Source organism: Ictalurus furcatus, chromosome 14 (genome assembly GCF_023375685.1).
Source record: "Ictalurus furcatus strain D&B chromosome 14, Billie_1.0, whole genome shotgun sequence".
Classification (NCBI taxonomy): domain Eukaryota; kingdom Metazoa; phylum Chordata; class Actinopteri; order Siluriformes; family Ictaluridae; genus Ictalurus; species Ictalurus furcatus.
In genome coordinates this window covers 7092882-7117564 of record NC_071268.1, presented here as the reverse complement: position 1 = coordinate 7117564, position 24683 = coordinate 7092882, and the positions used below count along the sequence as shown (strand labels likewise).

Sequence of the window (24683 nt, the reverse complement as noted above, 5' to 3'; positions counted from 1 at the left end):
CCTACACTAGCAATGGAAGGTTTTTGCTGATACTGTCTTGGCTTATGTACCTAATGCGACTCGGTTGCAAAATTCTTGAAAAACACCCTGTAATCACAAATTTTTCGTTATTTAGAAGGAGAACTGTACACTGTGCTGATGGTGGAGACGTGTTTTACCGCAAGGTTTTCTGTGTCGTTTAAGACGAGTATGGGAATGAATTTTAACAGATTTCATCTACATGTCGCATTTGTTATGGCCCGACTGTTTGATTGAATACTTTTATTTCCAGCCTGTTTCATTTCCTTTTGCTTTCTAGAAATCTTTGTGTTGGGAAATTCTTGAACATGTTTTTCTCAGTCAAAATGGTGACAGAAGCTTCGTTCGTGCTGTTACATCAATGATTGGCATACTATCACCCGAGTAACGTTGTTGGACTTACCATCCCGGATGGATCACTTTCTGAATGTACCCCTATGGCGTTGTAGGCGAATTGTTTATTCTTGCGCAGAGGCAATATTGTAGCTTATGAGGTTAATCCGAGGCGCGATCATTGCTGGTTGAAAACTTTACCCAATACCCCGCCTGGATGACTTGAAAAATAGTCAGCTGTGGCAATTTTTGATGGTTTCTGACGAGACCTTTAAAATTGTACAAAAAATAGCTTGTGCTTTTGACTTTTTGCATTTATGGGTGTGTTAGATTGGTCTAATATTTGTCGTTTAAAAAGAGCGTTTGTATCATGCTTTATAGTGTCTTTAGCTGTTTGTGATGTTGTAGTGGTAGTGTTTAGCTTTTAATTTTTTGTTTCGTTAACTTGAAACGGTTCCGTTGCTGTTTTAGTGTAAAACAGCCTGCCATGGCATATTCAGATTATTTCTAAAGGGAATTTAACTAGTGATTAAAGCACCTGGTTTTAGACATCTTCCTGTGGTGTTTGACTCCGCCCCTTTTGGTTCCTACACTAGCAATGGAAGGTTTTTGCTGATACTGTCTTGGCTTATGTACCTAATGCGACTCGGTTGCAAAATTCTTGAAAAACACCCTGTAATCACAAATTTTTCGTTATTTAGAAGGAGAACTGTACACTGTGCTGATGGTGGAGACGTGTTTTACCGCAAGGTTTTCTGTGTCGTTTAAGACGAGTATGGGAATGAATTTTAACAGATTTCATCTACATGTCGCATTTGTTATGGCCCGACTGTTTGATTGAATACTTTTATTTCCAGCCTGTTTCATTTCCTTTTGCTTTCTAGAAATCTTTGTGTTGGGAAATTCTTGAACATGTTTTTCTCAGTCAAAATGGTGACAGAAGCTTCGTTCGTGCTGTTACATCAATGATTGGCATACTATCACCCGAGTAACGTTGTTGGACTTTCCATCCCGGATGGATCACTTTCTGAATGTACCCCTATGGCGTTGTAGGCGAGATGTTTATTCTTGCGCAGAGGCAATATTGTAGCTTATGAGGTTAATCCGAGGCGCGATCATTGCTGGTTGAAAACTTTACCCAATACCCCGCCTGGATGACTTGAAAAATAGTCAGCTGTGGCAATTTTTGATGGTTTCTGACGAAACCTTTTAAAATTGTACAAAAAATAGTTCGTGCTTTTGACTTTTTGCATTTATGGGTGTGTTAGGTTGGTCTAATATTTGTCGTTTAAAAAGAGCGTTTGTGTCATGCTTTATAGTGTCTTTAGCTGTTTGTGATGTTGTAGTGGTAGTGTTTAGCTTTTAATTTTTTGTTTCGTTAACCTGAAACGGTTCCGTTGCTGTTTTAGTGTAAAACAGCCTGCCATGGCATATTCAGATTATTTCTAAAGGGAATTTAACTAGTGATTAAAGCACCTGGTTTTAGACATCTTCCTGTGGTGTTTGACTCCGCCCCTTTTGGTTCCTACACTAGCAATGGAAGGTTTTTGCTGATACTGTCTTGGCTTATGTACCTAATGCGACTCGGTTGCAAAATTCTTGAAAAACACCCTGTAATCACAAATTTTTCGTTATTTAGAAGGAGAACTGTACACTGTGCTGATGGTGGAGACGTGTTTTACCGCAAGGTTTTCTGTGTCGTTTAAGACGAGTATGGGAATGAATTTTAACAGATTTCATCTACATGTCGCATTTGTTATGGCCCGACTGTTTGATTGAATACTTTTATTTCCAGCCTGTTTCATTTCCTTTTGCTTTCTAGAAATCTTTGTGTTGGGAAATTCTTGAACATGTTTTTCTCAGTCAAAATGGTGACAGAAGCTTCGTTCGTGCTGTTACATCAATGATTGGCATACTATCACCCGAGTAACGTTGTTGGACTTTCCATCCCGGATGGATCACTTTCTGAATGTACCCCTATGGCGTTGTAGGCGAGATGTTTATTCTTGCGCAGAGGCAATATTGTAGCTTATGAGGTTAATCCGAGGCGCGATCATTGCTGGTTGAAAACTTTACCCAATACCCCGCCTGGATGACTTGAAAAATAGTCAGCTGTGGCAATTTTTGATGGTTTCTGACGAAACCTTTTAAAATTGTACAAAAAATAGTTCGTGCTTTTGACTTTTTGCATTTATGGGTGTGTTAGGTTGGTCTAATATTTGTCGTTTAAAAAGAGCGTTTGTGTCATGCTTTATAGCGTCTTTAGCTGTTTGTGATGTTGTAGTGGTAGTGTTTAGCTTTTAATTTTTTGTTTCGTTAACCTGAAACGGTTCCGTTGCTGTTTTAGTGTAAAACAGCCTGCCATGGCATATTCAGATTATTTCTAAAGGGAATTTAACTAGTGATTAAAGCACCTGGTTTTAGACATCTTCCTGTGGTGTTTGACTCCGCCCCTTTTGGTTCCTACACTAGCAATGGAAGGTTTTTGCTGATACTGTCTTGGCTTATGTACCTAATGCGACTCGGTTGCAAAATTCTTGAAAAACACCCTGTAATCACAAATTTTTCGTTATTTAGAAGGAGAACTGTACACTGTGCTGATGGTGGAGACGTGTTTTACCGCAAGGTTTTCTGTGTCGTTTAAGACGAGTATGGGAATGAATTTTAACAGATTTCATCTACATGTCGCATTTGTTATGGCCCGACTGTTTGATTGAATACTTTTATTTCCAGCCTGTTTCATTTCCTTTTGCTTTCTAGAAATCTTTGTGTTGGGAAATTCTTGAACATGTTTTTCTCAGTCAAAATGGTGACAGAAGCTTCGTTCGTGCTGTTACATCAATGATTGGCATACTATCACCCGAGTAACGTTGTTGGACTTACCATCCCGGATGGATCACTTTCTGAATGTACCCCTATGGCGTTGTAGGCGAGATGTTTATTCTTGCGCAGAGGCAATATTGTAGCTTATGAGGTTAATCCGAGGCGCGATCATTGCTGGTTGAAAACTTTACCCAATACCCCGCCTGGATGACTTGAAAAATAGTCAGCTGTGGCAATTTTTGATGGTTTCTGACGAAACCTTTTAAAATTGTGCAAAAGATATTTTGTGCTTTTGACTTTTTGCCTTTATGGGTGTGTTAGGCTGGTCTAATATTTGTCGTTTAAAAAGAGCGTTTGTGTCATGCTTTATAGTGTCTTTAGCTGTTTGTGATGTTGTAGTGGTAGTGTTTAGCTTTTAATTTTTTGTTTCGTTAACTTGAAACGGTTCCGTTGCTGTTTTAGTGTAAAACAGCCTGCCATGGCATATTCAGATTATTTCTAAAGGGAATTTAACTAGTGATTAAAGCACCTGGTTTTAGACATCTTCCTGTGGTGTTTGACTCCGCCCCTTTTGGTTCCTACACTAGCAATGGAAGGTTTTTGCTGATACTGTCTTGGCTTATGTACCTAATGCGACTCGGTTGCAAAATTCTTGAAAAACACCCTGTAATCACAAATTTTTCGTTATTTAGAAGGAGAACTGTACACTGTGCTGATGGTGGAGACGTGTTTTACCGCAAGGTTTTCTGTGTCGTTTAAGACGAGTATGGGAATGAATTTTAACAGATTTCATCTACATGTCGCATTTGTTATGGCCCGACTGTTTGATTGAATACTTTTATTTCCAGCCTGTTTCATTTCCTTTTGCTTTCTAGAAATCTTTGTGTTGGGAAATTCTTGAACATGTTTTTCTCAGTCAAAATGGTGACAGAAGCTTCGTTCGTGCTGTTACATCAATGATTGGCATACTATCACCCGAGTAACGTTGTTGGACTTTCCATCCCGGATGGATCACTTTCTGAATGTACCCCTATGGCGTTGTAGGCGAGATGTTTATTCTTGCGCAGAGGCAATATTGTAGCTTATGAGGTTAATCCGAGGTGCGATCATTGCTGGTTGAAAACTTTACCCAATACCCCGCCTGGATGACTTGAAAAATAGTCAGCTGTGGCAATTTTTGATGGTTTCTGACGAAATCTTTTAAAATTGTGCAAAAGATAGTTTGTGCTTTTGACTTTTTGCCTTTATGGGTGTGTTAGGCTGGTCTAATATTTGTCGTTTAAAAAGAGCGTTTGTGTCATTCTTTATAGTGTCTTTAGCTGTTTGTGATGTTGTAGTGGTAGTGTTTAGCTTTTAATTTTTTGTTTCGTTAACTTGAAACGGTTCCGTTGCTGTTTTAGTGTAAAACAGCCTGCCATGGCATATTCAGATTATTTCTAAAGGGAATTTAACTAGTGATTAAAGCACCTGGTTTTAGACATCTTCCTGTGGTGTTTGACTCCGCCCCTTTTGGTTCCTACACTAGCAATGGAAGGTTTTTGCTGATACTGTCTTGGCTTATGTACCTAATGCGACTCGGTTGCAAAATTCTTGAAAAACACCCTGTAATCACAAATTTTTCGTTATTTAGAAGGAGAACTGTACACTGTGCTGATGGTGGAGACGTGTTTTACCGCAAGGTTTTCTGTGTCGTTTAAGACGAGTATGGGAATGAATTTTAACAGATTTCATCTACATGTCGCATTTGTTATGGCCCGACTGTTTGATTGAATACTTTTATTTCCAGCCTGTTTCATTTCCTTTTGCTTTCTAGAAATCTTTGTGTTGGGAAATTCTTGAACATGTTTTTCTCAGTCAAAATGGTGACAGAAGCTTCGTTCGTGCTGTTACATCAATGATTGGCATACTATCACCCGAGTAACGTTGTTGGACTTTCCATCCCGGATGGATCACTTTCTGAATGTACCCCTATGGCGTTGTAGGCGAGATGTTTATTCTTGCGCAGAGGCAATATTGTAGCTTATGAGGTTAATCCGAGGCGCGATCATTGCTGGTTGAAAACTTTACCCAATACCCCGCCTGGATGACTTGAAAAATAGTCAGCTGTGGCAATTTTTGATGGTTTCTGACGAAACCTTTTAAAATTGTACAAAAAATAGTTCGTGCTTTTGACTTTTTGCATTTATGGGTGTGTTAGGTTGGTCTAATATTTGTCGTTTAAAAAGAGCGTTTGTGTCATGCTTTATAGTGTCTTTAGCTGTTTGTGATGTTGTAGTGGTAGTGTTTAGCTTTTAATTTTTTGTTTCGTTAACCTGAAACGGTTCCGTTGCTGTTTTAGTGTAAAACAGCCTGCCATGGCATATTCAGATTATTTCTAAAGGGAATTTAACTAGTGATTAAAGCACCTGGTTTTAGACATCTTCCTGTGGTGTTTGACTCCGCCCCTTTTGGTTCCTACACTAGCAATGGAAGGTTTTTGCTGATACTGTCTTGGCTTATGTACCTAATGCGACTCGGTTGCAAAATTCTTGAAAAACACCCTGTAATCACAAATTTTTCGTTATTTAGAAGGAGAACTGTACACTGTGCTGATGGTGGAGACGTGTTTTACCGCAAGGTTTTCTGTGTCGTTTAAGACGAGTATGGGAATGAATTTTAACAGATTTCATCTACATGTCGCATTTGTTATGGCCCGACTGTTTGATTGAATACTTTTATTTCCAGCCTGTTTCATTTCCTTTTGCTTTCTAGAAATCTTTGTGTTGGGAAATTCTTGAACATGTTTTTCTCAGTCAAAATGGTGACAGAAGCTTCGTTCGTGCTGTTACATCAATGATTGGCATACTATCACCCGAGTAACGTTGTTGGACTTTCCATCCCGGATGGATCACTTTCTGAATGTACCCCTATGGCGTTGTAGGCGAGATGTTTATTCTTGCGCAGAGGCAATATTGTAGCTTATGAGGTTAATCCGAGGCGCGATCATTGCTGGTTGAAAACTTTACCCAATACCCCGCCTGGATGACTTGAAAAATAGTCAGCTGTGGCAATTTTTGATGGTTTCTGACGAAACCTTTTAAAATTGTACAAAAAATAGTTCGTGCTTTTGACTTTTTGCATTTATGGGTGTGTTAGGTTGGTCTAATATTTGTCGTTTAAAAAGAGCGTTTGTGTCATGCTTTATAGCGTCTTTAGCTGTTTGTGATGTTGTAGTGGTAGTGTTTAGCTTTTAATTTTTTGTTTCGTTAACCTGAAACGGTTCCGTTGCTGTTTTAGTGTAAAACAGCCTGCCATGGCATATTCAGATTATTTCTAAAGGGAATTTAACTAGTGATTAAAGCACCTGGTTTTAGACATCTTCCTGTGGTGTTTGACTCCGCCCCTTTTGGTTCCTACACTAGCAATGGAAGGTTTTTGCTGATACTGTCTTGGCTTATGTACCTAATGCGACTCGGTTGCAAAATTCTTGAAAAACACCCTGTAATCACAAATTTTTCGTTATTTAGAAGGAGAACTGTACACTGTGCTGATGGTGGAGACGTGTTTTACCGCAAGGTTTTCTGTGTCGTTTAAGACGAGTATGGGAATGAATTTTAACAGATTTCATCTACATGTCGCATTTGTTATGGCCCGACTGTTTGATTGAATACTTTTATTTCCAGCCTGTTTCATTTCCTTTTGCTTTCTAGAAATCTTTGTGTTGGGAAATTCTTGAACATGTTTTTCTCAGTCAAAATGGTGACAGAAGCTTCGTTCGTGCTGTTACATCAATGATTGGCATACTATCACCCGAGTAACGTTGTTGGACTTACCATCCCGGATGGATCACTTTCTGAATGTACCCCTATGGCGTTGTAGGCGAGATGTTTATTCTTGCGCAGAGGCAATATTGTAGCTTATGAGGTTAATCCGAGGCGCGATCATTGCTGGTTGAAAACTTTACCCAATACCCCGCCTGGATGACTTGAAAAATAGTCAGCTGTGGCAATTTTTGATGGTTTCTGACGAAACCTTTTAAAATTGTGCAAAAGATAGTTTGTGCTTTTGACTTTTTGCCTTTATGGGTGTGTTAGGCTGGTCTAATATTTGTCGTTTAAAAAGAGCGTTTGTGTCATGCTTTATAGTGTCTTTAGCTGTTTGTGATGTTGTAGTGGTAGTGTTTAGCTTTTAATTTTTTGTTTCGTTAACTTGAAACGGTTCCGTTGCTGTTTTAGTGTAAAACAGCCTGCCATGGCATATTCAGATTATTTCTAAAGGGAATTTAACTAGTGATTAAAGCACCTGGTTTTAGACATCTTCCTGTGGTGTTTGACTCCGCCCCTTTTGGTTCCTACACTAGCAATGGAAGGTTTTTGCTGATACTGTCTTGGCTTATGTACCTAATGCGACTCGGTTGCAAAATTCTTGAAAAACACCCTGTAATCACAAATTTTTCGTTATTTAGAAGGAGAACTGTACACTGTGCTGATGGTGGAGACGTGTTTTACCGCAAGGTTTTCTGTGTCGTTTAAGACGAGTATGGGAATGAATTTTAACAGATTTCATCTACATGTCGCATTTGTTATGGCCCGACTGTTTGATTGAATACTTTTATTTCCAGCCTGTTTCATTTCCTTTTGCTTTCTAGAAATCTTTGTGTTGGGAAATTCTTGAACATGTTTTTCTCAGTCAAAATGGTGACAGAAGCTTCGTTCGTGCTGTTACATCAATGATTGGCATACTATCACCCGAGTAACGTTGTTGGACTTTCCATCCCGGATGGATCACTTTCTGAATGTACCCCTATGGCGTTGTAGGCGAGATGTTTATTCTTGCGCAGAGGCAATATTGTAGCTTATGAGGTTAATCCGAGGTGCGATCATTGCTGGTTGAAAACTTTACCCAATACCCCGCCTGGATGACTTGAAAAATAGTCAGCTGTGGCAATTTTTGATGGTTTCTGACGAAATCTTTTAAAATTGTGCAAAAGATAGTTTGTGCTTTTGACTTTTTGCCTTTATGGGTGTGTTAGGCTGGTCTAATATTTGTCGTTTAAAAAGAGCGTTTGTGTCATGCTTTATAGTGTCTTTAGCTGTTTGTGATGTTGTAGTGGTAGTGTTTAGCTTTTAATTTTTTGTTTCGTTAACTTGAAACGGTTCCGTTGCTGTTTTAGTGTAAAACAGCCTGCCATGGCATATTCAGATTATTTCTAAAGGGAATTTAACTAGTGATTAAAGCACCTGGTTTTAGACATCTTCCTGTGGTGTTTGACTCCGCCCCTTTTGGTTCCTACACTAGCAATGGAAGGTTTTTGCTGATACTGTCTTGGCTTATGTACCTAATGCGACTCGGTTGCAAAATTCTTGAAAAACACCCTGTAATCACAAATTTTTCGTTATTTAGAAGGAGAACTGTACACTGTGCTGATGGTGGAGACGTGTTTTACCGCAAGGTTTTCTGTGTCGTTTAAGACGAGTATGGGAATGAATTTTAACAGATTTCATCTACATGTCGCATTTGTTATGGCCCGACTGTTTGATTGAATACTTTTATTTCCAGCCTGTTTCATTTCCTTTTGCTTTCTAGAAATCTTTGTGTTGGGAAATTCTTGAACATGTTTTTCTCAGTCAAAATGGTGACAGAAGCTTCGTTCGTGCTGTTACATCAATGATTGGCATACTATCACCCGAGTAACGTTGTTGGACTTTCCATCCCGGATGGATCACTTTCTGAATGTACCCCTATGGCGTTGTAGGCGAGATGTTTATTCTTGCGCAGAGGCAATATTGTAGCTTATGAGGTTAATCCGAGGCGCGATCATTGCTGGTTGAAAACTTTACCCAATACCCCGCCTGGATGACTTGAAAAATAGTCAGCTGTGGCAATTTTTGATGGTTTCTGACGAAACCTTTTAAAATTGTACAAAAAATAGTTCGTGCTTTTGACTTTTTGCATTTATGGGTGTGTTAGGTTGGTCTAATATTTGTCGTTTAAAAAGAGCGTTTGTGTCATGCTTTATAGTGTCTTTAGCTGTTTGTGATGTTGTAGTGGTAGTGTTTAGCTTTTAATTTTTTGTTTCGTTAACCTGAAACGGTTCCGTTGCTGTTTTAGTGTAAAACAGCCTGCCATGGCATATTCAGATTATTTCTAAAGGGAATTTAACTAGTGATTAAAGCACCTGGTTTTAGACATCTTCCTGTGGTGTTTGACTCCGCCCCTTTTGGTTCCTACACTAGCAATGGAAGGTTTTTGCTGATACTGTCTTGGCTTATGTACCTAATGCGACTCGGTTGCAAAATTCTTGAAAAACACCCTGTAATCACAAATTTTTCGTTATTTAGAAGGAGAACTGTACACTGTGCTGATGGTGGAGACGTGTTTTACCGCAAGGTTTTCTGTGTCGTTTAAGACGAGTATGGGAATGAATTTTAACAGATTTCATCTACATGTCGCATTTGTTATGGCCCGACTGTTTGATTGAATACTTTTATTTCCAGCCTGTTTCATTTCCTTTTGCTTTCTAGAAATCTTTGTGTTGGGAAATTCTTGAACATGTTTTTCTCAGTCAAAATGGTGACAGAAGCTTCGTTCGTGCTGTTACATCAATGATTGGCATACTATCACCCGAGTAACGTTGTTGGACTTACCATCCCGGATGGATCACTTTCTGAATGTACCCCTATGGCGTTGTAGGCGAGATGTTTATTCTTGCGCAGAGGCAATATTGTAGCTTATGAGGTTAATCCGAGGCGCGATCATTGCTGGTTGAAAACTTTACCCAATACCCCGCCTGGATGACTTGAAAAATAGTCAGCTGTGGCAATTTTTGATGGTTTCTGACGAAACCTTTTAAAATTGTACAAAAAATAGTTCGTGCTTTTGACTTTTTGCATTTATGGGTGTGTTAGGTTGGTCTAATATTTGTCGTTTAAAAAGAGCGTTTGTGTCATGCTTTATAGTGTCTTTAGCTGTTTGTGATGTTGTAGTGGTAGTGTTTAGCTTTTAATTTTTTGTTTCGTTAACCTGAAACGGTTCCGTTGCTGTTTTAGTGTAAAACAGCCTGCCATGGCATATTCAGATTATTTCTAAAGGGAATTTAACTAGTGATTAAAGCACCTGGTTTTAGACATCTTCCTGTGGTGTTTGACTCCGCCCCTTTTGGTTCCTACACTAGCAATGGAAGGTTTTTGCTGATACTGTCTTGGCTTATGTACCTAATGCGACTCGGTTGCAAAATTCTTGAAAAACACCCTGTAATCACAAATTTTTCGTTATTTAGAAGGAGAACTGTACACTGTGCTGATGGTGGAGACGTGTTTTACCGCAAGGTTTTCTGTGTCGTTTAAGACGAGTATGGGAATGAATTTTAACAGATTTCATCTACATGTCGCATTTGTTATGGCCCGACTGTTTGATTGAATACTTTTATTTCCAGCCTGTTTCATTTCCTTTTGCTTTCTAGAAATCTTTGTGTTGGGAAATTCTTGAACATGTTTTTCTCAGTCAAAATGGTGACAGAAGCTTCGTTCGTGCTGTTACATCAATGATTGGCATACTATCACCCGAGTAACGTTGTTGGACTTACCATCCCGGATGGATCACTTTCTGAATGTACCCCTATGGCGTTGTAGGCGAGATGTTTATTCTTGCGCAGAGGCAATATTGTAGCTTATGAGGTTAATCCGAGGCGCGATCATTGCTGGTTGAAAACTTTACCCAATACCCCGCCTGGATGACTTGAAAAATAGTCAGCTGTGGCAATTTTTGATGGTTTCTGACGAAACCTTTTAAAATTGTGCAAAAGATAGTTTGTGCTTTTGACTTTTTGCCTTTATGGGTGTGTTAGGCTGGTCTAATATTTGTCGTTTAAAAAGAGCGTTTGTGTCATGCTTTATAGTGTCTTTAGCTGTTTGTGATGTTGTAGTGGTAGTGTTTAGCTTTTAATTTTTTGTTTCGTTAACTTGAAACGGTTCCGTTGCTGTTTTAGTGTAAAACAGCCTGCCATGGCATATTCAGATTATTTCTAAAGGGAATTTAACTAGTGATTAAAGCACCTGGTTTTAGACATCTTCCTGTGGTGTTTGACTCCGCCCCTTTTGCTTCCTACACTAGCAATGGAAGGTTTTTGCTGATACTGTCTTGGCTTATGTACCTAATGCGACTCGGTTGCAAAATTCTTGAAAAACACCCTGTAATCACAAATTTTTCGTTATTTAGAAGGAGAACTGTACACTGTGCTGATGGTGGAGACGTGTTTTACCGCAAGGTTTTCTGTGTCGTTTAAGACGAGTATGGGAATGAATTTTAACAGATTTCATCTACATGTCGCATTTGTTATGGCCCGACTGTTTGATTGAATACTTTTATTTCCAGCCTGTTTCATTTCCTTTTGCTTTCTAGAAATCTTTGTGTTGGGAAATTCTTGAACATGTTTTTCTCAGTCAAAATGGTGACAGAAGCTTCGTTCGTGCTGTTACATCAATGATTGGCATACTATCACCCGAGTAACGTTGTTGGACTTTCCATCCCGGATGGATCACTTTCTGAATGTACCCCTATGGCGTTGTAGGCGAGATGTTTATTCTTGCGCAGAGGCAATATTGTAGCTTATGAGGTTAATCCGAGGCGCGATCATTGCTGGTTGAAAACTTTACCCAATACCCCGCCTGGATGACTTGAAAAATAGTCAGCTGTGGCAATTTTTGATGGTTTCTGACGAAACCTTTTAAAATTGTACAAAAAATAGTTCGTGCTTTTGACTTTTTGCATTTATGGGTGTGTTAGGTTGGTCTAATATTTGTCGTTTAAAAAGAGCGTTTGTGTCATGCTTTATAGTGTCTTTAGCTGTTTGTGATGTTGTAGTGGTAGTGTTTAGCTTTTAATTTTTTGTTTCGTTAACCTGAAACGGTTCCGTTGCTGTTTTAGTGTAAAACAGCCTGCCATGGCATATTCAGATTATTTCTAAAGGGAATTTAACTAGTGATTAAAGCACCTGGTTTTAGACATCTTCCTGTGGTGTTTGACTCCGCCCCTTTTGGTTCCTACACTAGCAATGGAAGGTTTTTGCTGATACTGTCTTGGCTTATGTACCTAATGCGACTCGGTTGCAAAATTCTTGAAAAACACCCTGTAATCACAAATTTTTCGTTATTTAGAAGGAGAACTGTACACTGTGCTGATGGTGGAGACGTGTTTTACCGCAAGGTTTTCTGTGTCGTTTAAGACGAGTATGGGAATGAATTTTAACAGATTTCATCTACATGTCGCATTTGTTATGGCCCGACTGTTTGATTGAATACTTTTATTTCCAGCCTGTTTCATTTCCTTTTGCTTTCTAGAAATCTTTGTGTTGGGAAATTCTTGAACATGTTTTTCTCAGTCAAAATGGTGACAGAAGCTTCGTTCGTGCTGTTACATCAATGATTGGCATACTATCACCCGAGTAACGTTGTTGGACTTACCATCCCGGATGGATCACTTTCTGAATGTACCCCTATGGCGTTGTAGGCGAGATGTTTATTCTTGCGCAGAGGCAATATTGTAGCTTATGAGGTTAATCCGAGGCGCGATCATTGCTGGTTGAAAACTTTACCCAATACCCCGCCTGGATGACTTGAAAAATAGTCAGCTGTGGCAATTTTTGATGGTTTCTGACGAAACCTTTTAAAATTGTGCAAAAGATAGTTCGTGCTTTTGACTTTTTGCCTTTATGGGTGTGTTAGGCTGGTCTAATATTTGTCGTTTAAAAAGAGCGTTTGTGTCATGCTTTATAGTGTCTTTAGCTGTTTGTGATGTTGTAGTGGTAGTGTTTAGCTTTTAATTTTTTGTTTCGTTAACTTGAAACGGTTCCGTTGCGGTTTTAGTGTAAAACAGCCTGCCATGGCATATTCAGATTATTTCTAAAGGGAATTTAACTAGTGATTAAAGCACCTGGTTTTAGACATCTTCCTGTGGTGTTTGACTCCGCCCCTTTTGGTTCCTACACTAGCAATGGAAGGTTTTTGCTGATACTGTCTTGGCTTATGTACCTAATGCGACTCGGTTGCAAAATTCTTGAAAAACACCCTGTAATCACAAATTTTTCGTTATTTAGAAGGAGAACTGTACACTGTGCTGATGGTGGAGACGTGTTTTACCGCAAGGTTTTCTGTGTCGTTTAAGACGAGTATGGGAATGAATTTTAACAGATTTCATCTACATGTCGCATTTGTTATGGCCCGACTGTTTGATTGAATACTTTTATTTCCAGCCTGTTTCATTTCCTTTTGCTTTCTAGAAATCTTTGTGTTGGGAAATTCTTGAACATGTTTTTCTCAGTCAAAATGGTGACAGAAGCTTCGTTCGTGCTGTTACATCAATGATTGGCATACTATCACCCGAGTAACGTTGTTGGACTTTCCATCCCGGATGGATCACTTTCTGAATGTACCCCTATGGCGTTGTAGGCGAGATGTTTATTCTTGCGCAGAGGCAATATTGTAGCTTATGAGGTTAATCCGAGGCGCGATCATTGCTGGTTGAAAACTTTACCCAATACCCCGCCTGGATGACTTGAAAAATAGTCAGCTGTGGCAATTTTTGATGGTTTCTGACGAAACCTTTTAAAATTGTACAAAAAATAGTTCGTGCTTTTGACTTTTTGCATTTATGGGTGTGTTAGGTTGGTCTAATATTTGTCGTTTAAAAAGAGCGTTTGTGTCATGCTTTATAGTGTCTTTAGCTGTTTGTGATGTTGTAGTGGTAGTGTTTAGCTTTTAATTTTTTGTTTCGTTAACCTGAAACGGTTCCGTTGCTGTTTTAGTGTAAAACAGCCTGCCATGGCATATTCAGATTATTTCTAAAGGGAATTTAACTAGTGATTAAAGCACCTGGTTTTAGACATCTTCCTGTGGTGTTTGACTCCGCCCCTTTTGGTTCCTACACTAGCAATGGAAGGTTTTTGCTGATACTGTCTTGGCTTATGTACCTAATGCGACTCGGTTGCAAAATTCTTGAAAAACACCCTGTAATCACAAATTTTTCGTTATTTAGAAGGAGAACTGTACACTGTGCTGATGGTGGAGACGTGTTTTACCGCAAGGTTTTCTGTGTCGTTTAAGACGAGTATGGGAATGAATTTTAACAGATTTCATCTACATGTCGCATTTGTTATGGCCCGACTGTTTGATTGAATACTTTTATTTCCAGCCTGTTTCATTTCCTTTTGCTTTCTAGAAATCTTTGTGTTGGGAAATTCTTGAACATGTTTTTCTCAGTCAAAATGGTGACAGAAGCTTCGTTCGTGCTGTTACATCAATGATTGGCATACTATCACCCGAGTAACGTTGTTGGACTTACCATCCCGGATGGATCACTTTCTGAATGTACCCCTATGGCGTTGTAGGCGAGATGTTTATTCTTGCGCAGAGGCAATATTGTAGCTTATGAGGTTAATCCGAGGCGCGATCATTGCTGGTTGAAAACTTTACCCAATACCCCGCCTGGATGACTTGAAAAATAGTCAGCTGTGGCAATTTTTGATGGTTTCTGACGAAACCTTTTAAAATTGTGCAAAAGATAGTTTGTGCTTTTGACTTTTTGCCTTTATGGGTGTGTTAGGCTGGTCTAATATTTGTCGTTTAAAAAGAGCGTTTGTGTCATGCTTTATAGTGTCTTTAGCTGTTTGTGATGTTGTAGTGGTAGTGTTTAGCTTTTAATTTTTTGTTTCGTTAACTTGAAACGGTTCCGTTGCTGTTTTAGTGTAAAACAGCCTGCCATGGCATATTCAGATTATTTCTAAAGGGAATTTAACTAGTGATTAAAGCACCTGGTTTTAGACATCTTCCTGTGGTGTTTGACTCCGCCCCTTTTGGTTCCTACACTAGCAATGGAAGGTTTTTGCTGATACTGTCTTGGCTTATGTACCTAATGCGACTCGGTTGCAAAATTCTTGAAAAACACCCTGTAATCACAAATTTTTCGTTATTTAGAAGGAGAACTGTACACTGTGCTGATGGTGGAGACGTGTTTTACCGCAAGGTTTTCTGTGTCGTTTAAGACGAGTATGGGAATGAATTTTAACAGATTTCATCTACATGTCGCATTTGTTATGGCCCGACTGTTTGATTGAATACTTTTATTTCCAGCCTGTTTCATTTCCTTTTGCTTTCTAGAAATCTTTGTGTTGGGAAATTCTTGAACATGTTTTTCTCAGTCAAAATGGTGACAGAAGCTTCGTTCGTGCTGTTACATCAATGATTGGCATACTATCACCCGAGTAACGTTGTTGGACTTTCCATCCCGGATGGATCACTTTCTGAATGTACCCCTATGGCGTTGTAGGCGAGATGTTTATTCTTGCGCAGAGGCAATATTGTAGCTTATGAGGTTAATCCGAGGTGCGATCATTGCTGGTTGAAAACTTTACCCAATACCCCGCCTGGATGACTTGAAAAATAGTCAGCTGTGGCAATTTTTGATGGTTTCTGACGAAATCTTTTAAAATTGTGCAAAAGATAGTTTGTGCTTTTGACTTTTTGCCTTTATGGGTGTGTTAGGCTGGTCTAATATTTGTCGTTTAAAAAGAGCGTTTGTGTCATTCTTTATAGTGTCTTTAGCTGTTTGTGATGTTGTAGTGGTAGTGTTTAGCTTTTAATTTTTTGTTTCGTTAACTTGAAACGGTTCCGTTGCTGTTTTAGTGTAAAACAGCCTGCCATGGCATATTCAGATTATTTCTAAAGGGAATTTAACTAGTGATTAAAGCACCTGGTTTTAGACATCTTCCTGTGGTGTTTGACTCCGCCCCTTTTGGTTCCTACACTAGCAATGGAAGGTTTTTGCTGATACTGTCTTGGCTTATGTACCTAATGCGACTCGGTTGCAAAATTCTTGAAAAACACCCTGTAATCACAAATTTTTCGTTATTTAGAAGGAGAACTGTACACTGTGCTGATGGTGGAGACGTGTTTTACCGCAAGGTTTTCTGTGTCGTTTAAGACGAGTATGGGAATGAATTTTAACAGATTTCATCTACATGTCGCATTTGTTATGGCCCGACTGTTTGATTGAATACTTTTATTTCCAGCCTGTTTCATTTCCTTTTGCTTTCTAGAAATCTTTGTGTTGGGAAATTCTTGAACATGTTTTTCTCAGTCAAAATGGTGACAGAAGCTTCGTTCGTGCCGTTACATCAATGATTGGCATACTATCACCCGAGTAACGTTGTTGGACTTTCCATCCCGGATGGATCACTTTCTGAATGTACCCCTATGGCGTTGTAGGCGAGATGTTTATTCTTGCGCAGAGGCAGTATTGTAGTTTATGAGGTTAATCCGAGGCGCGATCATTGCTGGTTGAAAACTTTACCCAATACCCCGCCTGGATGACTTGAAAAATAGTCAGCTGTGGCAATTTTTGATGGTTTCTGACGAAACCTTTTAAAATTGTACAAAAAATAGTTCGTGCTTTTGACTTTTTGCATTTATGGGTGTGTTAGGTTGGTCTAATATTTGTCGTTTAAAAAGAGCGTTTGTGTCATGCTTTATAGTGTCTTTAGCTGTTTGTGATGTTGTAGTGGTAGTGTTTAGCTTTTAATTTTTTGTTTCGTTAACCTGAAACGGTTCCGTTGCTGTTTTAGTGTAAAACAGCCTGCCATGGCATATTCAGATTATTTCTAAAGGGAATTTAACTAGTGATTAAAGCACCTGGTTTTAGACATCTTCCTGTGGTGTTTGACTCCGCCCCTTTTGGTTCCTACACTAGCAATGGAAGGTTTTTGCTGATACTGTCTTGGCTTATGTACCTAATGCGACTCGGTTGCAAAATTCTTGAAAAACACCCTGTAATCACAAATTTTTCGTTATTTAGAAGGAGAACTGTACACTGTGCTGATGGTGGAGACGTGTTTTACCGCAAGGTTTTCTGTGTCGTTTAAGACGAGTATGGGAATGAATTTTAACAGATTTCATCTACATGTCGCATTTGTTATGGCCCGACTGTTTGATTGAATACTTTTATTTCCAGCCTGTTTCATTTCCTTTTGCTTTCTAGAAATCTTTGTGTTGGGAAATTCTTGAACATGTTTTTCTCAGTCAAAATGGTGACAGAAGCTTCGTTCGTGCTGTTACATCAATGATTGGCATACTATCACCCGAGTAACGTTGTTGGACTTACCATCCCGGATGGATCACTTTCTGAATGTACCCCTATGGCGTTGTAGGCGAGATGTTTATTCTTGCGCAGAGGCAATATTGTAGCTTATGAGGTTAATCCGAGGCGCGATCATTGCTGGTTGAAAACTTTACCCAATACCCCGCCTGGATGACTTGAAAAATAGTCAGCTGTGGCAATTTTTGATGGTTTCTGACGAAACCTTTTAAAATTGTACAAAAAATAGTTCGTGCTTTTGACTTTTTGCATTTATGGGTGTGTTAGGTTGGTCTAATATTTGTCGTTTAAAAAGAGCGTTTGTGTCATGCTTTATAGCGTCTTTAGCTGTTTGTGATGTTGTAGTGGTAGTGTTTAGCTTTTAATTTTTTGTTTCGTTAACCTGAAACGGTTCCGTTGCTGTTTTAGTGTAAAACAGCCTGCCATGGCATATTCAGATTATTTCTAAAGGGAATTTAACTAGTGATTAAAGCACCTGGTTTTAGACATCTTCCTGTGGTGTTTGACTCCGCCCCTTTTGGTTCCTACACTAGCAATGGAAGGTTTTTGCTGATACTGTCTTGGCTTATGTACCTAATGCGACTCGGTTGCAAAATTCTTGAAAAACACCCTGTAATCACAAATTTTTCGTTATTTAGAAGGAGAACTGTACACTGTGCTGATGGTGGAGACGTGTTTTACCGCAAGGTTTTCTGTGTCGTTTAAGACGAGTATGGGAATGAATTTTAACAGATTTCATCTACATGTCGCATTTGTTATGGCCCGACTGTTTGATTGAATACTTTTATTTCCAGCCTGTTTCATTTCCTTTTGCTTTTTAGAAATCTTTGTGTTGGGAAATTCTTGAACATGTTTTTCTCAGTCAAAATGGTGACAGAAGCTTCGTTCGTGCTGTTACATCAATGATTGGCATACTATCACCCGAGTAACGTTGTTGGACTTACCATCCCGGATGGATCACTTTCTGAATGTACCCCTATGGCGTTGTAGGCGAGATGTTTATTCTTGCGCAGAGGCAATATTGTAGCTTATGAGGTTAATCCGAGGTGCGATCATTGCTGGTTGAAAACTTTACCCAATACCCCGCCTGGATGACTTGAAAAATAGTCAGCTGTGGCAATTTTTGATGGTTTCTGACGAAATCTTTTAAAATTGTGCAAAAGATAGTTTGTGCTTTTGACTTTTTGCCTTTATGGGTGTGTTAGGCTGGTCTAATATTTGTCGTTTAAAAAGAGCGTTTGTGTCATGCTTTATAGTGTCTTTAGCTGTTTGTGATGTTGTAGTGGTAGTGTTTAGCTTTTAATTTTTTGTTTCGTTAACTTGAAACGGTTCCGTTGCTGTTTTAGTGTAAAACAGCCTGCCATGGCATATTCAGATTATTTCTAAAGGGAATTTAACTAGTGATTAAAGCACCTGGTTTTAGACATCTTCCTGTGGTGTTTGACTCCGCCCCTTTTGCTTCCTACACTAGCAATGGAAGGTTTTTGCTGATACTGTCTTGGCTTATGTACCTAATGCGACTCGGTTGCAAAATTCTTGAAAAACACCCTGTAATCACAAATTTTTCGTTATTTAGAAGGAGAACTGTACACTGTGCTGATGGTGGAGACGTGTTTTACCGCAAGGTTTTCTGTGTCGTTTAAGACGAGTATGGGAATGAATTTTAACAGATTTCATCTACATGTCGCATTTGTTATGGCCCGACTGTTTGATTGAATACTTTTATTTCCAGCCTGTTTCATTTCCTTTTGCTTTCTAGAAATCTTTGTGTTGGGAAATTCTTGAACATGTTTTTCTCAGTCAAAATGGTGACAGAAGCTTCGTTCGTGCTGTTACATCAATGATTGGCATACTATCACCCGAGTAACGTTGTTGGACTTTCCATCCCGGATGGATCACTTTCTGAATGTACCCCTATGGCGTTGTAGGCGAGATGTTTATTCTTGCGCAGAGGCAATATTGTAGCTTATGAGGTTAATCCGAGGCGCGATCATTGCTGGTTGAAAACTTTACCCAATACCCCGCCTGGATGACTTGAAAAATAGTCAGCTGTGGCAATTTTTGATGGTTTCTGACGAAACCTTTTAAAATTGTACAAAAAATAGTTCGTGCTTTTGACTTTTTGCATTTATGGGTGTGTTAGGTTGGTCTAATATTTGTCGTTTAAAAAGAGCGTTTGTGTCATGCTTTATAGTGTCTTTAGCTGTTTGTGATGTTGTAGTGGTAGTGTTTAGCTTTTAATTTTTTGTTTCGTTAACCTGAAACGGTTCCGTTGCTGTTTTAGTGTAAAACAGCCTGCCATGGCATATTCAGATTATTTCTAAAGGGAATTTAACTAGTGATTAAAGCACCTGGTTTTAGACATCTTCCTGTGGTGTTTGACTCCGCCCCTTTTGGTTCCTACACTAGCAATGGAAGGTTTTTGCTGATACTGTCTTGGCTTATGTACCTAATGCGACTCGGTTGCAAAATTCTTGAAAAACACCCTGTAATCACAAATTTTTCGTTATTTAGAAGGAGAACTGTACACTGTGCTGATGGTGGAGACGTGTTTTACCGCAAGGTTTTCTGTGTCGTTTAAGACGAGTATGGGAATGAATTTTAACAGATTTCATCTACATGTCGCATTTGTTATGGCCCGACTGTTTGATTGAATACTTTTATTTCCAGCCTGTTTCATTTCCTTTTGCTTTCTAGAAATCTTTGTGTTGGGAAATTCTTGAACATGTTTTTCTCAGTCAAAATGGTGACAGAAGCTTCGTTCGTGCTGTTACATCAATGATTGGCATACTATCACCCGAGTAACGTTGTTGGACTTACCATCCCGGATGGATCACTTTCTGAATGTACCCCTATGGCGTTGTAGGCGAGATGTTTATTCTTGCGCAGAGGCAATATTGTAGCTTATGAGGTTAATCCGAGGCGCGATCATTGCTGGTTGAAAACTTTACCCAATACCCCGCCTGGATGACTTGAAAAATAGTCAGCTGTGGCAATTTTTGATGGTTTCTGACGAAACCTTTTAAAATTGTGCAAAAGATAGTTCGTGCTTTTGACTTTTTGCCTTTATGGGTGTGTTAGGCTGGTCTAATATTTGTCGTTTAAAAAGAGCGTTTGTGTCATGCTTTATAGTGTCTTTAGCTGTTTGTGATGTTGTAGTGGTAGTGTTTAGCTTTTAATTTTTTGTTTCGTTAACTTGAAACGGTTCCGTTGCGGTTTTAGTGTAAAACAGCCTGCCATGGCATATTCAGATTATTTCTAAAGGGAATTTAACTAGTGATTAAAGCACCTGGTTTTAGACATCTTCCTGTGGTGTTTGACTCCGCCCCTTTTGGTTCCTACACTAGCAATGGAAGGTTTTTGCTGATACTGTCTTGGCTTATGTACCTAATGCGACTCGGTTGCAAAATTCTTGAAAAACACCCTGTAATCACAAATTTTTCGTTATTTAGAAGGAGAACTGTACACTGTGCTGATGGTGGAGACGTGTTTTACCGCAAGGTTTTCTGTGTCGTTTAAGACGAGTATGGGAATGAATTTTAACAGATTTCATCTACATGTCGCATTTGTTATGGCCCGACTGTTTGATTGAATACTTTTATTTCCAGCCTGTTTCATTTCCTTTTGCTTTCTAGAAATCTTTGTGTTGGGAAATTCTTGAACATGTTTTTCTCAGTCAAAATGGTGACAGAAGCTTCGTTCGTGCTGTTACATCAATGATTGGCATACTATCACCCGAGTAACGTTGTTGGACTTTCCATCCCGGATGGATCACTTTCTGAATGTACCCCTATGGCGTTGTAGGCGAGATGTTTATTCTTGCGCAGAGGCAATATTGTAGCTTATGAGGTTAATCCGAGGCGCGATCATTGCTGGTTGAAAACTTTACCCAATACCCCGCCTGGATGACTTGAAAAATAGTCAGCTGTGGCAATTTTTGATGGTTTCTGACGAAACCTTTTAAAATTGTACAAAAAATAGTTCGTGCTTTTGACTTTTTGCATTTATGGGTGTGTTAGGTTGGTCTAATATTTGTCGTTTAAAAAGAGCGTTTGTGTCATGCTTTATAGTGTCTTTAGCTGTTTGTGATGTTGTAGTGGTAGTGTTTAGCTTTTAATTTTTTGTTTCGTTAACCTGAAACGGTTCCGTTGCTGTTTTAGTGTAAAACAGCCTGCCATGGCATATTCAGATTATTTCTAAAGGGAATTTAACTAGTGATTAAAGCACCTGGTTTTAGACATCTTCCTGTGGTGTTTGACTCCGCCCCTTTTGGTTCCTACACTAGCAATGGAAGGTTTTTGCTGATACTGTCTTGGCTTATGTACCTAATGCGACTCGGTTGCAAAATTCTTGAAAAACACCCTGTAATCACAAATTTTTCGTTATTTAGAAGGAGAACTGTACACTGTGCTGATGGTGGAGACGTGTTTTACCGCAAGGTTTTCTGTGTCGTTTAAGACGAGTATGGGAATGAATTTTAACAGATTTCATCTACATGTCGCATTTGTTATGGCCCGACTGTTTGATTGAATACTTTTATTTCCAGCCTGTTTCATTTCCTTTTGCTTTCTAGAAATCTTTGTGTTGGGAAATTCTTGAACATGTTTTTCTCAGTCAAAATGGTGACAGAAGCTTCGTTCGTGCTGTTACATCAATGATTGGCATACTATCACCCGAGTAACGTTGTTGGACTTACCATCCCGGATGGATCACTTTCTGAATGTACCCCTATGGCGTTGTAGGCGAGATGTTTATTCTTGCGCAGAGGCAATATTGTAGCTTATGAGGTTAATCCGAGGCGCGATCATTGCTGGTTGAAAACTTTACCCAATACCCCGCCTGGATGACTTGAAAAATAGTCAGCTGTGGCAATTTTTGATGGTTTCTGACGAAACCTTTTAAAATTGTGCAAAAGATAGTTTGTGCTTTTGACTTTTTGCCTTTATGGGTGTGTTAGGCTGGTCTAATATTTGTCGTTTAAAAAGAGCGTTTGTGTCATGCTTTATAGTGTCTTTAGCTGTTTGTGATGTTGTAGTGGTAGTGTTTAGCTTTTAATTTTTTGTTTCGTTAACTTGAAACGGTTCCGTTGCTGTTTTAGTGTAAAACAGCCTGCCATGGCATATTCAGATTATTTCTAAAGGGAATTTAACTAGTGATTAAAGCACCTGGTTTTAGACATCTTCCTGTGGTGTTTGACTCCGCCCCTTTTGGTTCCTACACTAGCAATGGAAGGTTTTTGCTGATACTGTCTTGGCTTATGTACCTAATGCGACTCGGTTGCAAAATTCTTGAAAAACACCCTGTAATCACAAATTTTTCGTTATTTAGAAGGAGAACTGTACACTGTGCTGATGGTGGAGACGTGTTTTACCGCAAGGTTTTCTGTGTCGTTTAAGACGAGTATGGGAATGAATTTTAACAGATTTCATCTACATGTCGCATTTGTTATGGCCCGACTGTTTGATTGAATACTTTTATTTCCAGCCTGTTTCATTTCCTTTTGCTTTCTAGAAATCTTTGTGTTGGGAAATTCTTGAACATGTTTTTCTCAGTCAAAATGGTGACAGAAGCTTCGTTCGTGCTGTTACATCAATGATTGGCATACTATCACCCGAGTAACGTTGTTGGACTTTCCATCCCGGATGGATCACTTTCTGAATGTACCCCTATGGCGTTGTAGGCGAGATGTTTATTCTTGCGCAGAGGCAATATTGTAGCTTATGAGGTTAATCCGAGGCGCGATCATTGCTGGTTGAAAACTTTACCCAATACCCCGCCTGGATGACTTGAAAAATAGTCAGCTGTGGCAATTTTTGATGGTTTCTGACGAAACCTTTTAAAATTGTGCAAAAGATAGTTTGTGCTTTTGACTTTTTGCCTTTATGGGTGTGTTAGGCTGGTCTAATATTTGTCGTTTAAAAAGAGCGTTTGTGTCATGCTTTATAGTGTCTTTAGCTGTTTGTGATGTTGTAGTGGTAGTGTTTAGCTTTTAATTTTTTGTTTCGTTAACTTGAAACGGTTCCGTTGCTGTTTTAGTGTAAAACAGCCTGCCATGGCATATTCAGATTATTTCTAAAGGGAATTTAACTAGTGATTAAAGCACCTGGTTTTAGACATCTTCCTGTGGTGTTTGACTCCGCCCCTTTTGGTTCCTACACTAGCAATGGAAGGTTTTTGCTGATACTGTCTTGGCTTATGTACCTAATGCGACTCGGTTGCAAAATTCTTGAAAAACACCCTGTAATCACAAATTTTTCGTTATTTAGAAGGAGAACTGTACACTGTGCTGATGGTGGAGACGTGTTTTACCGCAAGGTTTTCTGTGTCGTTTAAGACGAGTATGGGAATGAATTTTAACAGATTTCATCTACATGTCGCATTTGTTATGGCCCGACTGTTTGATTGAATACTTTTATTTCCAGCCTGTTTCATTTCCTTTTGCTTTCTAGAAATCTTTGTGTTGGGAAATTCTTGAACATGTTTTTCTCAGTCAAAATGGTGACAGAAGCTTCGTTCGTGCTGTTACATCAATGATTGGCATACTATCACCCGAGTAACGTTGTTGGACTTTCCATCCCGGATGGATCACTTTCTGAATGTACCCCTATGGCGTTGTAGGCGAGATGTTTATTCTTGCGCAGAGGCAATATTGTAGCTTATGAGGTTAATCCGAGGTGCGATCATTGTTGGTTGAAAACTTTACCCAATACCCCGCCTGGATGACTTGAAAAATAGTCAGCTGTGGCAATTGTTGATGGTTTCTGACGAAACCTTTTAAAATTGTGCAAAAGATAGTTTGTGCTTTTGACTTTTTGCCTTTATGGGTGTGTTAGGCTGGTCTAATATTTGTCGTTTAAAAAGAGCGTTTGTGTCATGCTTTATAGTGTCTTTAGCTGTTTGTGATGTTGTAGTGGTAGTGTTTAGCTTTTAATTTTTTGTTTCGTTAACTTGAAACGGTTCCGTTGCTGTTTTAGTGTAAAACAGCCTGCCATGGCATATTCAGATTATTTCTAAAGGGAATTTAACTAGTGATTAAAGCACCTGGTTTTAGACATCTTCCTGTGGTGTTTGACTCCGCCCCTTTTGGTTCCTACACTAGCAATGGAAGGTTTTTGCTGATACTGTCTTGGCTTATGTACCTAATGCGACTCGGTTGCAAAATTCTTGAAAAACACCCTGTAATCACAAATTTTTCGTTATTTAGAAGGAGAACTGTACACTGTGCTGATGGTGGAGACGTGTTTTACCGCAAGGTTTTCTGTGTCGTTTAAGACGAGTATGGGAATGAATTTTAACAGATTTCATCTACATGTCGCATTTGTTATGGCCCGACTGTTTGATTGAATACTTTTATTTCCAGCCTGTTTCATTTCCTTTTGCTTTCT

General features: G+C 39.1%; 26 non-coding genes across 26 annotated transcripts; all 26 read left to right on the top strand.

Annotated features, from left to right (window-relative positions):
- The first annotated feature begins 478 nt into the window (after positions 1–478).
- LOC128618798 (U4 spliceosomal RNA) lies at positions 479–619 on the top strand. Its single transcript, XR_008387819.1, has one exon. It is a non-coding gene; the product is annotated as a U4 spliceosomal RNA (small nuclear RNA).
- A 796-nt stretch (positions 620–1415) lies between these two features.
- LOC128618778 (U4 spliceosomal RNA) lies at positions 1416–1556 on the top strand. Its single transcript, XR_008387802.1, has one exon. It is a non-coding gene; the product is annotated as a U4 spliceosomal RNA (small nuclear RNA).
- A 797-nt stretch (positions 1557–2353) lies between these two features.
- On the top strand, positions 2354–2494 carry LOC128618777 (U4 spliceosomal RNA). Its single transcript, XR_008387801.1, has one exon. It is a non-coding gene; the product is annotated as a U4 spliceosomal RNA (small nuclear RNA).
- Positions 2495–3291: 797 nt separating this feature from the next.
- Positions 3292–3432, top strand: LOC128618776 (U4 spliceosomal RNA). Its single transcript, XR_008387800.1, has one exon. It is a non-coding gene; the product is annotated as a U4 spliceosomal RNA (small nuclear RNA).
- A 797-nt stretch (positions 3433–4229) lies between these two features.
- Positions 4230–4370, top strand: LOC128618803 (U4 spliceosomal RNA). The gene has a single exon (XR_008387824.1). It is a non-coding gene; the product is annotated as a U4 spliceosomal RNA (small nuclear RNA).
- A 797-nt stretch (positions 4371–5167) lies between these two features.
- LOC128618775 (U4 spliceosomal RNA) lies at positions 5168–5308 on the top strand. Its single transcript, XR_008387799.1, has one exon. It is a non-coding gene; the product is annotated as a U4 spliceosomal RNA (small nuclear RNA).
- Positions 5309–6105: 797 nt separating this feature from the next.
- On the top strand, positions 6106–6246 carry LOC128618774 (U4 spliceosomal RNA). The gene has a single exon (XR_008387798.1). It is a non-coding gene; the product is annotated as a U4 spliceosomal RNA (small nuclear RNA).
- A 797-nt stretch (positions 6247–7043) lies between these two features.
- On the top strand, positions 7044–7184 carry LOC128618773 (U4 spliceosomal RNA). The gene has a single exon (XR_008387797.1). It is a non-coding gene; the product is annotated as a U4 spliceosomal RNA (small nuclear RNA).
- Positions 7185–7981: 797 nt separating this feature from the next.
- Positions 7982–8122, top strand: LOC128618802 (U4 spliceosomal RNA). Its single transcript, XR_008387823.1, has one exon. It is a non-coding gene; the product is annotated as a U4 spliceosomal RNA (small nuclear RNA).
- A 797-nt stretch (positions 8123–8919) lies between these two features.
- LOC128618772 (U4 spliceosomal RNA) lies at positions 8920–9060 on the top strand. Its single transcript, XR_008387796.1, has one exon. It is a non-coding gene; the product is annotated as a U4 spliceosomal RNA (small nuclear RNA).
- A 797-nt stretch (positions 9061–9857) lies between these two features.
- Positions 9858–9998, top strand: LOC128618771 (U4 spliceosomal RNA). The gene has a single exon (XR_008387795.1). It is a non-coding gene; the product is annotated as a U4 spliceosomal RNA (small nuclear RNA).
- A 797-nt stretch (positions 9999–10795) lies between these two features.
- Positions 10796–10936, top strand: LOC128618769 (U4 spliceosomal RNA). The gene has a single exon (XR_008387794.1). It is a non-coding gene; the product is annotated as a U4 spliceosomal RNA (small nuclear RNA).
- Positions 10937–11733: 797 nt separating this feature from the next.
- On the top strand, positions 11734–11874 carry LOC128618768 (U4 spliceosomal RNA). The gene has a single exon (XR_008387793.1). It is a non-coding gene; the product is annotated as a U4 spliceosomal RNA (small nuclear RNA).
- A 797-nt stretch (positions 11875–12671) lies between these two features.
- On the top strand, positions 12672–12812 carry LOC128618767 (U4 spliceosomal RNA). Its single transcript, XR_008387792.1, has one exon. It is a non-coding gene; the product is annotated as a U4 spliceosomal RNA (small nuclear RNA).
- A 797-nt stretch (positions 12813–13609) lies between these two features.
- LOC128618766 (U4 spliceosomal RNA) lies at positions 13610–13750 on the top strand. The gene has a single exon (XR_008387791.1). It is a non-coding gene; the product is annotated as a U4 spliceosomal RNA (small nuclear RNA).
- A 797-nt stretch (positions 13751–14547) lies between these two features.
- LOC128618764 (U4 spliceosomal RNA) lies at positions 14548–14688 on the top strand. Its single transcript, XR_008387790.1, has one exon. It is a non-coding gene; the product is annotated as a U4 spliceosomal RNA (small nuclear RNA).
- A 797-nt stretch (positions 14689–15485) lies between these two features.
- On the top strand, positions 15486–15626 carry LOC128618801 (U4 spliceosomal RNA). The gene has a single exon (XR_008387822.1). It is a non-coding gene; the product is annotated as a U4 spliceosomal RNA (small nuclear RNA).
- A 797-nt stretch (positions 15627–16423) lies between these two features.
- LOC128618806 (U4 spliceosomal RNA) lies at positions 16424–16564 on the top strand. The gene has a single exon (XR_008387826.1). It is a non-coding gene; the product is annotated as a U4 spliceosomal RNA (small nuclear RNA).
- Positions 16565–17361: 797 nt separating this feature from the next.
- LOC128618762 (U4 spliceosomal RNA) lies at positions 17362–17502 on the top strand. Its single transcript, XR_008387788.1, has one exon. It is a non-coding gene; the product is annotated as a U4 spliceosomal RNA (small nuclear RNA).
- A 797-nt stretch (positions 17503–18299) lies between these two features.
- LOC128618800 (U4 spliceosomal RNA) lies at positions 18300–18440 on the top strand. The gene has a single exon (XR_008387821.1). It is a non-coding gene; the product is annotated as a U4 spliceosomal RNA (small nuclear RNA).
- Positions 18441–19237: 797 nt separating this feature from the next.
- Positions 19238–19378, top strand: LOC128618761 (U4 spliceosomal RNA). The gene has a single exon (XR_008387787.1). It is a non-coding gene; the product is annotated as a U4 spliceosomal RNA (small nuclear RNA).
- A 797-nt stretch (positions 19379–20175) lies between these two features.
- On the top strand, positions 20176–20316 carry LOC128618760 (U4 spliceosomal RNA). The gene has a single exon (XR_008387786.1). It is a non-coding gene; the product is annotated as a U4 spliceosomal RNA (small nuclear RNA).
- Positions 20317–21113: 797 nt separating this feature from the next.
- Positions 21114–21254, top strand: LOC128618759 (U4 spliceosomal RNA). The gene has a single exon (XR_008387785.1). It is a non-coding gene; the product is annotated as a U4 spliceosomal RNA (small nuclear RNA).
- A 797-nt stretch (positions 21255–22051) lies between these two features.
- LOC128618758 (U4 spliceosomal RNA) lies at positions 22052–22192 on the top strand. The gene has a single exon (XR_008387784.1). It is a non-coding gene; the product is annotated as a U4 spliceosomal RNA (small nuclear RNA).
- A 797-nt stretch (positions 22193–22989) lies between these two features.
- Positions 22990–23130, top strand: LOC128618756 (U4 spliceosomal RNA). Its single transcript, XR_008387783.1, has one exon. It is a non-coding gene; the product is annotated as a U4 spliceosomal RNA (small nuclear RNA).
- Positions 23131–23927: 797 nt separating this feature from the next.
- On the top strand, positions 23928–24068 carry LOC128618810 (U4 spliceosomal RNA). Its single transcript, XR_008387829.1, has one exon. It is a non-coding gene; the product is annotated as a U4 spliceosomal RNA (small nuclear RNA).
- The last annotated feature ends 615 nt before the right edge of the window (positions 24069–24683 follow it).